Source organism: Corvus brachyrhynchos, unplaced genomic scaffold (genome assembly GCF_000691975.1).
Source record: "Corvus brachyrhynchos isolate BGI_N302 unplaced genomic scaffold, ASM69197v1 scaffold408, whole genome shotgun sequence".
Lineage (NCBI taxonomy): Eukaryota > Metazoa > Chordata > Aves > Passeriformes > Corvidae > Corvus > Corvus brachyrhynchos.
Genome location: NW_008239759.1, coordinates 1,417,347 through 1,434,841, shown reverse-complemented (window position 1 = coordinate 1,434,841; position 17,495 = coordinate 1,417,347). Strand labels below are relative to the sequence as shown.

Here is a 17,495-nt window from a genome sequence, read left to right as displayed (position 1 = left end):
TCCCCCAGTGAGCCTACCACAGCAACATCCATTGCTGACAGGTTAGCAGAGGACCTCCCGAGCTGTCCCACAGCACTGGCAACTCTGCCCCTGTCTGCCAGCACCTGCAGAGATCAGGGGAAAACTAATTACCACATAAGCTACAGGGACAAAGCAAAGACAAAAGAATAGTCTGTACTGAAGTGCATCAATAAACAAAGCTGTAGAGAGTTATGCAAGATAGTAGTCATGTGGCATGAGCTTAAAAAAAAAGTTAAAAGGGAAAGGAATAGGAAAAAGCAGACACGGCTACATACCCAGAAAAAAAACGGGAGAGAGCAAAACACCAACAACAGCTACTCCAGATCAGAAGTATCAGCTTACCATTCCCCAAAGAAAGTTACGCCACGTACCAGGTTTCAGCCATTCAGGAGAAAAGCAGGTCTGTATCACACACATCTCCCACCTATTGGTAGGACCACCCTCTCAAATCACTCCAACTGAGTGCAAAGAAAAACCACCTGCACCCACAAAAACAATCCTCATCTCCCAGCAGCCTTGAAAACCAGACCAAAACCAAGAAAAGCCTGCTGTGGCAAACTCCTACTGAAGGACCTACCACCACCAGAGCAAACTCTTACTCCCCTGCCTGCGCCTATCTAGTGCTCCCTGCACACTGATCTATGGACACCACCTCTTCAGCCAAATTCTTCAGGAAAGTCTCCCTTTCCAACAAAGATGAACTTCCTCAAGAGAGCTATCCAATTCTTTGTGTGTGCCATGGTCTCACTGTAAAATCCTTCTCCATTTTGCACACTACATCATCAGCTCTATTTATTCTGCTACCCGCCAATATCCCTGAAAATAAACATATATATACACACACACACCTTTTTTGTCATAGTAGGAGGGAAAAAGAAATTTCAAGATATCAAACTTCAGATAGATAGCACTGCATGCACAACCACCACAAAAACTCGTTGAGAAATGTTCATTTCTCTGAATCTGATTTTCTGTCATTGTTACCATTCTGGTCTTCTTTTTCTGATCAAATTTAAAAAAAACTAATTGGGAATTCATAGGTTTAGTGAGACCTTGACTAAAGGTCATATTAAACATATTAAAACAAAATTAACATATTAAAAAAAATTAAATATACATGTTAAATGAGAACCAGGGAAGTCTCTTCTTGAATTCTTAGCTTCTCAAAGTGCTCACAGAATCCTCCCCATTTGTTTTCTTCTTTTTAACAGACAAAGCATCAATGTCATTAAAATGTAACAGCATCCTTTCAGTATTTAATAGATTCTTGTTATTAAGGAAAAGATCTTTTAGGAGCATAAAAGATTATTCTGATGCCTTCTGAAAGGCAGATTTTATTCTTGGTTTGCCTTTTGTTTTGCACATATTTCCAAACAACACCCTACTGATTTTGCATTTGTGTGGAGTGCCTTCTGTTCATTTATTCAAGTGGGCTTCAGTGACGCTGATAATCAAGGTACAGTTAAATTTTTAAAATCACAAAACTGGAAAAAGCAAATACTAGTTACGCAATACATACCACAAGTTTTAATAAAAAAGCAAAAGCACTGGCACGATTTAGAAGCAATAACCAGAAAATGCAGTAATACATTCTAGAGCACAAGCACAATTGAGGTCTGTGCCTGTCATCCCAGCCCCCATTTATTCATCTAACTTCAGCATGTCTTTGGGCAAAAAATACTGATATTCAACTGCCATTCACTTTTGTAAACACAGATTAATCTTGAGATTTATTTTGAAGACATCAGGCTTTGATGTGATTTGTAGTAAGGTATACAGAATAAAGTTACAGTTTTGCACACTCATTGTGTAAAGAAAGCAGCCAACTGTTCAGCCACAATTTACACAAAATAGGCATCAGTGTTTTTCCAGAATTCTTCACATTTAAGCTGTATGGCAATAGAAAACATACAGTATCTATAAACAATGTACCAACAACAACAAAAAGAAAACAGCTTCCCAATGGGTCATATTAGACAGCACTGAGGCACTTACTCAAGCACTGCTGTTCCTGGGAACTACACCTGCATATGTCTCCAGCTGAACCAAGGCTATTACAGAAATAATGAAAACTACTCACAGAAAGAGATGCCACTGTACACATACGAACATTTACAGTTAATCTCCACATAGACAACATGACTCAGAGTCAGTTTAAGAAATTTCAATCTGCTAAGCAATTCAAACAGCTTCATTGTTAGTTATGATGTAATGAAATTGACCAGTCAACAGTGATAACACTATGTAAGCCTCTCCCATTTGGAGCCTAGATCCCACGATTTTACAAGTTAAAAAATTATTTTCCACTGCTACTAAATTATTCCCTATTGTGACAACTAATTTACTAGAAGAATCTTTAAATGAGCTTCCAATTCACCCTGCCTAATAAAATATCTAAAAAACTAATTTCTTACCTGCAACTCAAGCTGCATGGCTGTTCTCAGAGCTTTATTACAAGGACTGTAGCAAAAGGTTGCCTTGAGCATTTGGCAATGCCCTAAATTTTGTCATCAAGTAATGAGTCTGCCACAAATATAATGACCACATCGTAGCAGCCTCCTGGTAAATCCCTTTGCGGCTTAAAACTAGATTTTGGATCAATATTAAAACAAAAACAAAACAAACCCCCTAATACTATCTGAAAAGAGTAGAAAGAATAAGAAGCATCAGTGCTGGTCTCACTAACAGGATGCAAATTAGCACTAGGCTGTTTTACATTTGAGCAAGTGTAAAGATAAGAGTATGAAACAGAGAACACTTAGCTCTGCACATAGTCAGCTCGCAAGTGCTAAATGCTTCATCATGTAAACGGAAAACTGTTCTTAAGAGACACTAATACTAAGAAACAGAAAAATAAATGTTTTGGGAATGGCATCCTCCCTTTCCAGCCCTGCTTACCCTTTGCTCCCATAAGGCTTCAGTTGTTGGTTAACATCTCTCCATCTGAAAATAAATGCCTGCCTCCTAAAGGCATCTCAGACAGTGTCACTCCTTAATCAGCAGGAGGACAGCTGAGTGATGTGAGGCATTTCCACCTTCTCCCTGGAGCAATCACACCATCTCCACACGGCACTACTGCAACATCAAGAACTAAAATGACTTTAGATGTGGTACTCTCCCATAATGAGAGCCATATTCCAATAAGGCTGCCCTCTAAAAACCCAGTTCTATTACCAGCTGCCTACTAGGACTCAGCTTATTGATACAGCTATTGCCAAGGATCAATCAGTGCAGCCTGAATACAAACCTCAGGGAAAACCCATTTGTAGAAATGAACTCCCAATATGTTTGGTATACCTAGATACAAAACCACAAGCAATAATCAACTGCATTATCTTTAAATTTTTATCATAGTGTGAACATGGTAATCAACAGCAGTAGGTTTGCAAGTTCCAATGCTCTGGCATAGGAAGGATACCAGTAAAATTCTACTAGATTTATAAAATGTGATTAATTTACTTCCCTGCATAAATACCTTAGGAAAAAAACCTAGTTATCTATTTCTCATCAAATTGGAGGGATGGAGGGAAAAAATGTGATCATGGGCTTTGTTACTGTATTTGCAGTGGGTATACCAAGAAGGTAACGTGTGATCAGAATGATACGTATTTCAGCTTGCATCAGATCAGTAATACACACTATAGTCTCACTCCACAATGGAACAACCACATCTAGAAATTGCATGGATGAGTTTCTTCAGAGCAAGTCCCCTTTTCTTTTCACACAACACATTTGTTTGAAATCTAGACATGATCCTTCCCATCCTCCCTCTCAAAAAGACTCCAAAATCACCTTTTCTGTAAGAACACTTACATCCTGTAATTCTTTCTTCTTATCCAGTTTTCCATCCTTCACAACTCCACGCCCTTCTTAACTATCCACTCTTGATGTCTGTGCCACACAGCTCAGACATGTGGGTGATGCTTACATCCCCTACCCCACACTTTCAATTTTGCAGTATATTCAATAAACTAACAGCTACTGCTACCTTTCCCTCCTCCAAGCATTTGGGATCCACTTCCACAGATAGCCTTATCTGGAAAGCATTTTCAGATGAAACAGCCAAACACAAATTTGAGTGACTCAAAGGAGCAGGACCACTTAAATTATCTTCCGAAATTCTGATTCTCCTCCTTCCATGAGGTTCACTTTCTTCTTGTTTCAAACTACGCTGTCAACTTCATAGGGCAGTGACCATGTCTCCCATTGGTGTTTAAAAACCATAAACCCTTAACACACCTGCCTATCTGGGGCCCTCGAATGCCATCAGAATATGAAAGCCCTGGTAGTACCATAAAGCCATCAATTTTGAGCCTGAAGTCTTCAGATTTTTGCAGAAAATGGAACTCATTAATTGTGAAAGCAACAAACACTATCACAACCTGCAAGCCCTTCTTCTCCACATAAAGGGACCTACCTAATTTTGTTATATCAGGCACAGTTTAACTGTTGGGAAAAAAGTTTCAGAAGCCTTCATAATGACTTCCACAACCTCTCAAAAAATCACTTGTATTTCTTCTCTGTTTCCTAAATGATTTTAAAGCTCACGTTTTCAACAACTACAAAAGATTAAACTTCCCTTGCTTCATGTCACATCACAGTAACACAGAAACCTTTGAACATTTTCACATAAACTTCGAAAAACAAATACAATTAGGTATTAAAATTAAAGCAAAATTCTGAAAATTGAGAAAGCAAGTCTTTGCTTTGGGAGGTCAAAAAAAAGAAGTGCTTTATATCCTGAAAATGATCAAGGCATCCTGAGAATCTTGAAGAAACATGGTGGCAATGTAAGCAAATACAGAACGCCTGAGTACAAGAAAATTTTACCAAATGCTTAAGGCATTCAAGTCCAGAAGTAAATAAACTCCAGTATTTCATCATACAGAGGCTAGACAGGAAAGGGGAAGTGCTAATGAAAAGCTCGGGTTTTTAAGTGTTTCCTGTTCACACTAGAAACACTTCCTTGATTAATCAAGGTATTCCTGTACGATGCATGTCTACATGACCCCCAAATACAAGGACAGCCAATACACAATGAACAGTGAAGCTCACTAACCTCACATTTCCATCTCTGCAGATGGCTACAAGAAGAAGCATTAAGCTTCATTACTGATCCTCACTGCTATCACAGTTTCTCCCCCTTTAGCAGTTTCAGACCTAGGCTGTTCCACATGCTTCTCAGACATGTAAAAGCCTGAGTAGTTCACCTCAGGCTTTGGACCAGATCACACTGTCCTCCTGCCAAAGAGCTGAGCAGGAGGTTACAGCCAAAGTCCAGATGCATGCCACAATCACCACAGCAAACACTCAGCTGTTTTAGTGAACTCCATTTTCCCCCTGCCACAAAGTTCAACCCCAAAACAAGCACAAGTACTTTACTCCTGTGGGTAACTCTCTGGCTGACAGCTGGGCTGAGACAGAGCCTCTGACGAATTCTATACCTTGCTGTGCATTTTATGAAAAGTTAACAGCTTTCACCCTCCCACTTCCTGCCTCTGCCACAAACACATTCACTTGAAATACTAATAGAAATACAAGGTTTTGAAGGATTTCTACACAGACTGTACAAATCACAACAGAGCCCCAGAAAAGACAATCATCACAATGCTGGTGCTGTCCTGGACATTGCATGCCTTGCCTCTTGCTCTATACACTTAACCCTTTGGCACAAACCCCACTACTGGTTCAGCATGATGAGTCCAGAAAATCTGTGCCAATGTGCAAAGACGACAAACAGCTATGTGTGTAGTTTGTTGTACATGATAGTATTAGGAATTTAAGGCAACTGAGAAGCAGGCTTTATATACAATACTTCTTTGTCTTAGGTGTTAGAAATACCTACTTTATAGCCCAACTTATACAAGCTACATATACTATCCACTAAAAACTCACTAAACCAACTCTAACTAATTTTGAGACCAAAATTTAGATTAAAACAATTTCTAAGCAGCTTGATATTAAAATTTAGACTAAAGTGATTTTAATTTTAATGAAGCCTGACTTCTAAGTCCCATGGAATATACCTGTTTTCAAAAGCAAGGTATCAACTATATTTTTATGAACTCCTTTGGAGTAAAGAAAATAAAACAACAAGAATTTAAACTAAATTGAATTTTAGCTACAGCTTTTCTCTTTGAGTGAATAGCAATAATCATCAGTTTTTATTACAGTTTTGTCCTTCACAGTCCTCTACTCAGGATGATTCAGGAAACACTGAAGTTGCTTGTCCCAGTACACGCAGAACCCACCTTACATTGTTCTGGCTCAGAACAGTACAAACAGTTCCATCAATATATTTTCAAAAAATGACTTGCCAAAACAAACAGTGGCTCAAAACTGTTCTTTCCCTCTTTGAATGCTGAAACTGATATTCATCATTATTGTCAGTATTAAAGTGATAAAACTTCATTTTTTTCTTGCTTCCCACAAGAATCTTAATATATGCCACCTTCAAACAGTATAGTCTACAAAAGTGCTTGTGGCTTTACTGTCAATATCTGATTAATTTTAACCCAAACCAAAGGTTCCTCTGTCTGAACAGAGGGCATACTCAGGGGTGGTAATGTATAAAGGAAAATCTAATAGCATGTTGCCTCAGTAACCAAATATAGAATCTCAGCTACATTTACAATTTTCAAGTCTATAAAGTCTTAAATCTCAAGGCTTGAACACCTTTAACTCATGCAACCACAAAGGATTTTCAACACCTCAGGAAGGGTTTCAGAAGAGCCTGCTGAAGTCATTTGATCACATCTGAAGAAGTTTTGAAGTCACAGCAGCAATCCCGTAAGGACATCTAACCATTTTCATGGTGCTACTGGCTGTAATCTAAGTACCACATTAAAAATCCACACTGCTCTTCCTAGTGAGAGCATTAAAACATTTTTCAGAAGCCAACATAAAAACCTGCAAATCCTGAACAAAGGCTACAGTATTATCTTCTAGATGCATATCTATTCCAGCTGAGCTTTATCCAGGCAGACATTTCAGGATTAGCGTGAACTGTTCAAAGACTGCCCAAACATCATGGTCTGAACACTCAAGTTCAGAGCTGCCAGAAGCACACGTTCAGATCATCAGAGTCTATGCTGCATTTTATGCACCCATCTTCAAACTCCAACACGTGCTTTCAGTATCCTTAATTTTAGACCACTTGACTCCCACCTCTACCCCCCTTTTAGGCAGTTTCAATTAATGTTATTTATCTGGATCTTGCCTGGTTTTACTCTCTTAGTGAAACAGGACATAAACCTTGACAAGGCTTGCAAACAAGTCTTCAGGAACCTAAAACAATGGTTAGAATCTTAGCTGTAACTGATAGAGAAGCTAGCTAGCAAATTACGTTTTCTATTCTCAAACATTACCCCAATCCACCCCTGTACAACTGCTACGTTCTACTGCCACATTGCAAAAGCTGACAAAAACAGCACAACTTTCCTTCTCTGGTGGTAACTGCTGTAACAAAACCTCAGAGAGAGGGGTTGTGACTTCAGTGTTTTACTGAGAGCACTCTTCTCTTAGAAGACAAATGACCATGCTCTTTCATGGGTGTAACTGTATTCACTTGCATAATGTCTTGCGTTCAGGTGGTAAGGCAACTTGACCCAAAAGCTAATTTGGCCTTAAAATGTATGTTTAACTCTGGTTAAAGCCAAAAATTACCAAAACACCACCTCATCCTCTATTAAAAACAAAAAACAAACCACACTGACTAGTGCTAAACCTCACCTTTTTGGTTCATGAAAATTGATGGAAATGCTGTAACTATGCCACCATGTCAATTTGACATGTGGTCCTGACACCACGATGACCTCTGTTTTCTGATGCTTTTACTTAGATCCCAAGCAGACAACAGTTATCTCTTATTTCAGAGTGGCCAGAAATACTTATTCATATCACAACAGCCACTGTAAACCATTCTCAATGCAAAATTACACAGATTAATAACAGTATCAAGATCGTTTGCTAGCTTAAATAAAAAAAGTAGTTTGCAATATCCTCTTATTTTCCTCTAAGTTTTCTTTTTCTTTTCTCTTTTATAACAGAGAATATCCTTCTAAATATCCCAGCATCATGAACTTTCCAGTCCTCTTTGCATAGTCACTATGAACTTTCCACAGTAACCAACTGGGTCTTTCAGTACCAAAAACTCTCCCAAGGAATGTTAGGGATCTGTACAAGGGCAGCATCAAGGGTGCTTTGCTTCATGGTCAAGGCAGAAGTGGCACATGAAGCTTTTGGTAATGACACAGTGTGCTTGGCCTTAGCAATTCAAATGGAACAATGTATCTGTAGCACTAAAACTCCCTGTTATGGCAACCATAGGCAACCCTGTCCATTTAAATTATCAATCACCAACCACTTAGCTTAGTAGCATCTATACATCTCTTCCTTCTGAAAGAAATGACAGCGAAATGCTGGAGAGATTCTGCATGCAGTCCCAACAAAGTATCTGTCATTTTCCCTCACCAAGACAGCAATCACCAGCCCCTTCTGCCCTTACCTAGAGTCAGTACTGACTAGTCCAAAGCAAAGGCACAGAAGAAACACAGTTTTATTTCATTCCTCTGCAGAGGTCCCACTCCATTAGTTCTGGTACTACAGCTCAATTTCTTCTAGCATAAATGTGAAATCCAAAAGTAATTCACTATTTCTTCACAAGGATGATTCAAGAAAAGTGATAGGTGGCAAAATTCTGTTGCATTTCAATAATACTAATTCCCAGGAAGTGCAACATGATGCATCTGAGAATTACAAATGAGAATAGCTAACCTGGACAGACAGCACTCCTTTCACAATCCTGATACCTGGCCACCACTGCATGTAGTAAAATATTTTAAAGAACACAAAGGTGGGTAAAGGAGGGAGAGATGTGGAGATGCACCAACCATAAATATGCCCTCCTACATAGCTTGCAAGTCAAGAGCAAGCCTAAGTTTCTGCAGGAACAGCTTGCTCTCCCCAGCAGAGTAAGGTTTTTTTTGCATCGGCCACTATACTGCTTAAGAAACTATGATTTAGGCCATCTCATGTTCCTCCTCTTTGAAAGTGAGTCTTATTCAACAGAGAATTAGTTTTTTTCCTCAAACACTTTTATCAGAGTAACAAATATCCTAAAATAATAAACTTCAAGTGTAATTTTGGTACAAAATACACTAATGTAAGTAAATAGCAACTAAATTGGTAGAGTGGTATTAGTGCAGCTATGATCAAAGTCAGATAGCCATCTCCAGAACATCACATTTACCCCCAAATGTCATCTCGAAGTCTACCAAATGGGAAAAGGACAGCTGTGTTCCTTATAAAATCTCCACACTCCAAGGAATGTAAATAAGGGATATTGTTAAAATGAAAGATCTAGTTAAAGCTATACATTTGTAACTTCTAAAAGGTTTCCTCCTCCTTTTTGTATCTTTAATCAAAGGTTATAAATGTGTAAGGGATGGCTGTTGCCATGGAAATATTCAGGCCAGAATCTCTCTGTGGGAACCTCAAAGCTCCCTTCACTGCCGGGCGCCTTGTAATGACAGGGTCACATTAGCACCGTTGACTCTCAAAGCCCATTTATTGCATAGAAATTAGCACAGCTGAATCCATTCACCTTCCACAGACCAAACAGTAACTATTCCTGCTCAACTGATTTTCTGCTGCACTCGCCCATTCCCCCAGGACATGCTCCTAAACCTGTTTTAGCACCATCCTTCACACTACAGCAAATTCAACTTCAATGTATATTGCCTTCTCAGCAAACACTAAGCAGAAAACAGAGGTTGCACAGGCCATCAGATGTTTCACCTGATCAAGAGCATCATTTCATAATACATTGAGAAATTTCTTTTTCCAAAGCAATTGACATATAATAAATCTGCATTCTACTCCAGAAGATGGAAAGCAGAACTATGAAGAAAAACAGAAGCAGACGTGCAGCAACAGGAACTGAACTCTCCTAAAAGCCAACAATTAAATTAGAAAACAGAAGACAGCCTCTGAATCATGGTTACTTTTACCTCTGGTGGTTGTCAGTGCTGAAGAGGAAAAAAGAAGTTCTTAAAAACCTCAGTGGAATTCCTGGATATCAGCATGTACCATTCGATGCACAATCGATTTATGCACATAGGAGGCCCATTTCAATACAAATGCAAACAGATGCCTGTTTTAATTATTATTTTAAATCAACTCAAAATAGGCAAATTCAACCATCTGAGAATGTCTTCTTAACAACATCTTAATTTACACATGAGCCAATATACACATTTAGTTTATGCAGTTATGTATTTGTATGAAATAGAGATTTGTGTCACATACCCTCTGACATTGCAGTAATAAATCCCTTAGACACATAAAAGATAAGATTCAATTCAATTCTACATTTAGAACAAATTTATCTACATATTTGAAGAAAGAAACTATTTCAGTAGTATCCACCCTCATTAAAAACAGCCAGTCAAATATTTTAAACAACTAATATACTGCAAATGTATACGTATGGGTTCAGGTTTGGGGTTTTTTTAATTCTTTAGAGAGAGAAAATTGTAGAAAAAAGCTCTTAAGCCTGTAGAAAGGTCTCACATATTCACCATACAATCCTTTACAACTAATTCCAGCACAAAAGAAGTGAAACAAAAATTACATTCTATGTCTCACTTACCTAGAAGATAACCAGAACGACCTTTCAAGGCAGTTTATCAATTTCACTGATGCTGAGTAAAAACCTGTCAGATTCAACAGAACAGTAAATTTATTTCTACAGGGCCAAGCATCTAAACATGTAACCGCAGATTTTTCACAATCCAAATAATTTAATGAAGAAAAAGGCAGTCATTCTCTCACCTAAATAACACTAGACTTTAACAGGAAAGAAGAATTTAATTCCCACTACTTAGCAAAATACAGACACTTTTTAATGGCTTTGCAGGGGTTTTTTATGGTTTGGCTTTCTTGGTGGGGGTATTAATTCCATCAAAGGTACTTATTTTCTTTACACCTACAGTTCTGATGGATGAATAATTTTCTGACAAACTGACCCTTCAGGTAGGGTACATCTACAGCCATATACAGATGGGGATCTGTGTGCGCATATATATGCACCTCTAGCAAATCCTTAGATGCCTAATTTCTTGCCTCTGGCCATTTTAGGCACTTTTTGTGAAAAGGAACAACAGAAATATGGGAGGAAAAAAACAGCTTTGAGCACAGCACTGGTCCAGCAGACTCCTAAGGTCTGCAGACAACTAAAGCTTGCTACTGAGGGTTTTTGGTTTTGGGGGATTGTGTGCGTGTGTGTGTGGTTTTGGTTGGTTTGGATTGTTTTGTTGTTGTTGTTTTGGGGAGTTTTTTGTTTGGTTTGGATTTTTGTTGTTGTTTCTTTGAGAGGTCAGGAGAGTATACTTGCGCAGGACCCTGTACCTGACGGAAACCTCTGCAAGCATAGGCCCAGCCTCAGCTACGTTCCATGCACACAAACTTGCCAGCAAGACCAGGGCCCTGATTATTAACTTCTGCATGCAGACCACTCTTCTCTTCTTAAATGCTTTGCAGACAATTCTTACCGTACTCAAATTAAGTGCAGATTTAGACACAGCACTATCTCGTGGCCCACACTGCAATGTCTGGCATGAATTACAGAGTCTACTTGAAAACATCCAAGATGGGGCTCAGAAAGAGGGGCAATAAATATTTTATAAGATTAGGTTGAGAGAATATTGATTTCCTAAAACCTGCCATTGTATCAGTTGGTCCAGTGATCCTCTTTCCACAGACTGTCTTCCTTACACTCTCAGACAAGCAAAAGGAATCTCATCTGATTTTACTGAACAGCCAAATGCTTGCATTAAAAACTGGGATTTCATTTCTTAAATATGACCTAGTAAGTGTCTTTTGAATAAATTCAAGCATTACTAGATGAGGTGAAAGCAGAGTATCTGTAAAATAGTGTACTGACATCCATTCTTACAAGTTACTTTAACTCTAGCAAACAAACCAGTGTTATCCATGTGTGTATGACAGTCCCATATACCACAGGGTATTTATTGCCAGTTTAGTCTTTCCTACTGTCACAAGAAATGATCTGCAAACCAAAAAGGTAAAGTAAAGCATTTTATGGAGATAAATTACTGAATTAACTGTGTCCCCACACAAACTTTGACCAGTCTATATCATGCTCAGCTAAACAAACAACAGCTCCTTTTGAAGCATTCCAGAATTATGAGTTTAATTACAACAAATATAAACAAGGTCAAGCCCAGCTTCAATGACCTGATTTCAGAGTTCAAGTCAATGTGCACTTTGTTTTTTAAAAAGTCTATACTGCTCCATTCTCCCCAGAACACAAAATTTACACAGAGAGTTCAAATACAAATCCAAGAGCTTCCACATCTCTAGGTCTCTTCCTTACATCCTGCATTGTTTCTCCAGTAACACACAACCATAACTCATTAGCTCTTTCAGTGGAAATGAGAACGAAGACATTCTATAAAAAACAAAAAGCCTCCACATTTCTATGCACCTCTTTGTATATTCAATGACAAAGTTCATACAGTATCATTTGTTTATTAAAAAAGAAAAAAAATCAAGCACAACTGAGCATATACTTACAAAATCAATTACTTGGGGCAAGAAGAATGCCTGCTTTATATTGGGAGAAGGAAGAAAACTCAGAAATACTGTTAAAGCCTGCCTGTGAAAACTACTCTTGAACAAAGCAAGAACTATAATCATGTTTCATGCATTTTTCTCCCTACTCCTCTGCTCTTCCATTTGCAATGCATGCAAATCTGTGTGGACCTGGAGGTTTTACTAAGGCACAGGGAACACCAGCCTCCCCACTGTCTCGCCTTGCTGCAGTTCTGTCAGACCTTCTTTAGCTTCCAGACAACCTTCGGTCTCTCTGTTGCATGCCAGAAAAGAGCTAACTAAGTTTGTAGAAGATTTTCCTCTCCTCCCTGTTTTCCCAGTAGAACTGTCCATCTCCATAAACCTTCCTCTGCTTTGCATATCCTTTTCTGTCTCCCAGCTCAGTCAAGCAATCAGATGCACTAATGACGCCACAATTTCCCAGTCCGCTAATTCCATATATTTCCCAGTCACTTCCACAGCAGTGCTCCATCACCTACACATCTGCTCAGCATGCACAATCCTGCAGAGGAAAACACAACCAAGCTCCATGCAAGAGACAGGGAGCCTGCCTGTCCTTGCAATGAGGCCAACAGGTACTAATTTTGCAGCAGTGTTCAATCCTCTTTAGCCTGCCTCATATATAGGCTAATACCAATTTTTCAAGAGGATCAATGCAGAAAATGCCTAGTGGATTATGAGTTTACTGTTGTACATGAACAGACAAAAACGAATAGGTGGAAGAGTAGAGAAAGACAAAAAAGTGTGTCCACTATTTCATGTGCCAATAAACTTGGTTCTAAACTTGATACGTGGTCTTCAATTAACTATATTTAGTCTTTACTAAGTTCCTTATCTGCTTACATGTACAGATTTTTATTATTTTTTTGTCTGTTTACAGGTTTTTATTATTTTCTCATCTGTTTTGTTTTCCCCTCAGGCCACAAGAACTGGACCACTCAGTACAGAACAACATACTGTTGAAATAAAAGCTGCTGTTGGGTGCTTTAAAAGACTTACTTGTCAAAAGTCTCAGAGTTACAGTACTGAGAACAACATGCATGCCTCTTCATTCAATACAAGTCTTTTTTTCCTCCTCCATCCCATCATAAAAAAAAAAAAAGCACTACACATACTAAAAATAAGTTTTGGCATATTTTTTCATTTCATTTTCAGAAATGCTCACATACCCAGAAGCTCACTGCACCACAGCTTGGTGTTACAGGGAACAGCTCTTGGACGCCCTTGGCTGGAAGTGGCGCTCAACACACTCCGTACTACAGGCAATATCCTCCCTCATGGTGAAGGCAGGCTACAGCAACACCTTCAGAAGGCTGAACAGGCCTTTGCATTCCTGGACTTTACAGGGAGATAGAACACCATAAAAGCTTTTTGGCTAGAATACAATTAAATGTAAGACCTCATTAATCCAGTTCTGGACAGCAAGAGCTGTAACTTCCCAATCCAGGATGACGGCACACATTAGTCTGAAATATGAGGTACTACTTTTTTCTTTGCAGCTGAAGACCTTTGGGAACAGGAAAAGTAATTTTTGGCTCCTTTCATTAATTCATCCAAGAAACAATGACAAAACCCTCTTATCAAAAGGGAAACAATTAAAATATCTTCCACATCTAGCCTGCACATCTATATCAACACACGGGCAAGTTAACTGCAAGTGGAAGCTACAGCAGTGCTTTTGGCATTCCCAAGCTCCTTCTGGTACACAACCAGTTGAATAAGCTTCACTGGAAAGCAGCTCTTCAGCCACTTCAACTTCCCAAACTCAAGTAACGTAAGTGGGACTTTCCTCGTTCTATTCAATATCCTTCTTTTACCTATCTACCTAGACACTCGAGCACGGGACTACTATGCACAGACAGATGAAGAAGGCCTTATAAAAGACTGCTTTGTCATCAGAAAAATAACTAGTTACAAAGAAGGAGGCATAAAATTTCAGAGAAAGCACAACCAAATAAAAAGCCAAAAGCACTTCCCAGCTCCTTGTTTTTTATGCAGCCTCCCAACTGCGCATACCTTTCTTCAGTTAATTGACATGGCATAAAGCAACTAAGTATAGGGCACAACAGAGAATACCCCCCCAACAAACTGTTTAATATTACCACAGTGAAAGTTTACAATCCGCTTTGCTTGTTTTTGTTGTCATCTTTAAATCTCCAACCTTATTCTCACATGCTTCCCAGAATCTAAAACACCATGAAAAATTGTCTCAGTCATGTCTACAAGTACTTAATTCTCAGTTTAATAAGAAACATAGTAGATCACCACCCGTTCATGAATAATGCTTTCATGGTCATATACCTTCAGAAATTACTTTTCAACTCATTTAAATCACAGAATATGAATCCAATAAGATCCAATACCTGGAAGCATTGAAGGCTTACAAGAAACATTAGTCAACTTTGGAAATTATTTTATTACCTTTGCACAGCAAAAACCAGGATAAGTAACTTCACCTCTGAACATTCAGGGGAAATACTTTATATTCTTGTTACCTACAAAATCCCTATTGCAACAACTGCCTTGAGATTCCATTTTTCCTGGAGAAGACCAAAACTAAATCGAAACAATTGGCAGAGTTCCGAGACAACATAACTATGATAGAAACGCTGCAAGATTTTATTTCTACTGATTTGGAGTCGCACTTTGAGAAGTCATTCTTAAAAATCAGATTACGGCACAACTGCCTATCAACTTATCCAACACGTTTTGCTAACTAGGCGGCATATGCACCTAGTATTATATCTAATGCTAGCAGCCCAAAGCAAGAATTAATTTTGACATGACTGAAAGAGACCTTCCACCTGCTTCACTGCAAGAAAACATCTAAGAAAACGTATTTTAACACAAAAATATTCATTTGGCACACACCCCCTAAGACAGCTGGGAGAGAGGGCAAGAGTGTGCTGCAAAGCAAGCACAGTGCAGTTTCCAACTCCAGCCAAGTGGCCTTCAGCAGATGACAGATCCTTCTGAGTTCTCCAGCTCCTCCCCAGCAAGAAGGTGCATGAAGCACGTAACTCTGACGCTCACATGCTCAGGAGGCAGGCCAATAAGGGATGCACCAGGGCATCCAGAACATCTCTCCTTCCTGCAGGACCTCCAAGTGGTATAAATCCACACATTTTGGCAGGCTACTGCTATATCCATGCAAGTTTAACAAAAAAGGTTATCAAGTGTTCATTGTAATGGCTGTTTATACAGGGACTGAGGGGGGGGGTATCGTAATACCAGCAAAGAGATGGCAACACCGCGTATTAAGTCTGCGGGCACTGTACTTACAGTGTCCAGAAAAACCAATGAATCAGTGTTACAGTTGTGAAATAGAACCGTTCACATCAAACGCTTCATTTGTTCTGGAAGCAGCTACCGCCGTTCCCATCAGCTACAATGGCTTTTGTTTCTTAAAAAAAAAGAGAAATTTAAAAAACAGCTACAGACCTATTTTGGTAGGTACGAATGCAAGCAGCTTTTGTCAGCAGACTCTGTAGCAGTCCTTGACCATTGAAAAAGGTATATGAAGTAATTGCTTCAGGGGAGGGGGGAAAGATAGTGAAATACTCCCTCTCCAAGCCAAGAAATCACAGTAAAGACAGATTTCACCTGTCAATCCAGCGCCCCATTTACAAAGCTTTCTTGCCCTCCCCGCCTCCCCCACCAAGAATATAGACATAGTAACAGATTCCCATGCCACTCATTTGCTTTCAGTGGAAAAAAATGTCACCTATACCTCATCTCTGCTACCGGAAAGAACGATGAGTGTCCATCCACACATAGCCTGCTCACCCCAGGCAGCCCACTGCACAAATTTCTTCCCCGCACAGCAGGGAACACGGTACGTACAGTGTTTCACCCTACACGGGCTACTCGGTTCTCTCTTACAATGCCCCTTTCTAACTCAGTTTGTAAATGATACTCCCACTCCGGCTCGGCCTCCACATTTGCCATCCATGCAGCCAGCACAGCTTCCTTTAGGCACACTTGCGTAATTGCCTGAGCTTGCACTCTTTCTAATAAAAGAAGTCATTAAACAGTTCTCCAACAAAACCACCACACAGGTATCCAAAAGGGAGTATGAGATCAGTAGCTATTTCTGAGCCTGATGGGCATAAAGCACTCAACAGCCTTGTGCTCATTACTGTAGGAATTTTAGTTTTCTTTAAAAAAAGAGGCTTTATTACTACAGTGACTTCCAGAGCTACTAGAAACACTTGGGTGCCACAGACTTAAAGGTGATGTTTCACATTTTTCAGCCGAAGTAACTCCCCGCAAGAGGTACATGATAATAAAGACATGAATGGAGATAGGAAAATGTTTCAGCATTAAACCAAAAAGCAGACTTGAAAAGCCCTTCAACCTACAGATCCATCAGGTTCCCTCCCACACCAGGGCAGGATCAAGCTACTGTTCCACTCCCTGCTAAAGGCAGTCACGTAATAGAACGGAGCTGCAACAATGAAGTTACCACAGCTGCATTCGTCCACTCAATCCTTCTCCCCTAAACGCCCATTACGTAGTTTTGTATACGCGGAAAATACCATGCAACAACCCACACATCCGCGAAGCAGTAAAAAGATCCCCTCAGAATTAGCAGAGGGGCAAATGGGGACAGAAAACTCTCTCTTCACCCGTACCTTGCAAACTCGGCACCTCTGTGGAGACGTGATTTAAAGTCTCCTTGACAGCTGAAAAATAAAACAGCACATAACAGCTCTTCAGCACACATGCAGCCGGTTACCCGACAGCAAGTACCCAGTACCGCGTCCTGCTATTCGCTGAATGAGGGACGGCGGCTCCCAGCAGACAGCGGCCTCCCCGAAGCGCCCGGACACACTCCT

The 17,495-nt window shown here is 39.6% G+C and overlaps 1 protein-coding gene across 13 annotated transcripts in view; it reads right to left on the bottom strand.

The window, feature by feature from the left end:
- SEMA4D (semaphorin 4D) overlaps positions 1-17,384 on the bottom strand; it is a 99,718-nt gene extending 82,334 nt beyond the window's left edge. For 3 of the 13 annotated variants that reach the window (XR_001864758.1, XM_017742738.1, XM_017742740.1), the window contains exons 1-2: positions 17,292-17,310; positions 10,673-10,736 (exon numbers count right to left, since the gene is read on the bottom strand). The gene's annotated coding sequence lies outside the window, so the exon portion shown is untranslated. Of the gene's footprint in view, positions 1-10,672; positions 10,737-17,291 lie in introns of those variants that run through there. The other 10 variants (XR_001864759.1, XM_017742739.1, XM_017742741.1 and 7 more) reach the window with 7 other exon arrangements.
- Positions 17,385-17,495: the final 111 nt, after the last annotated feature.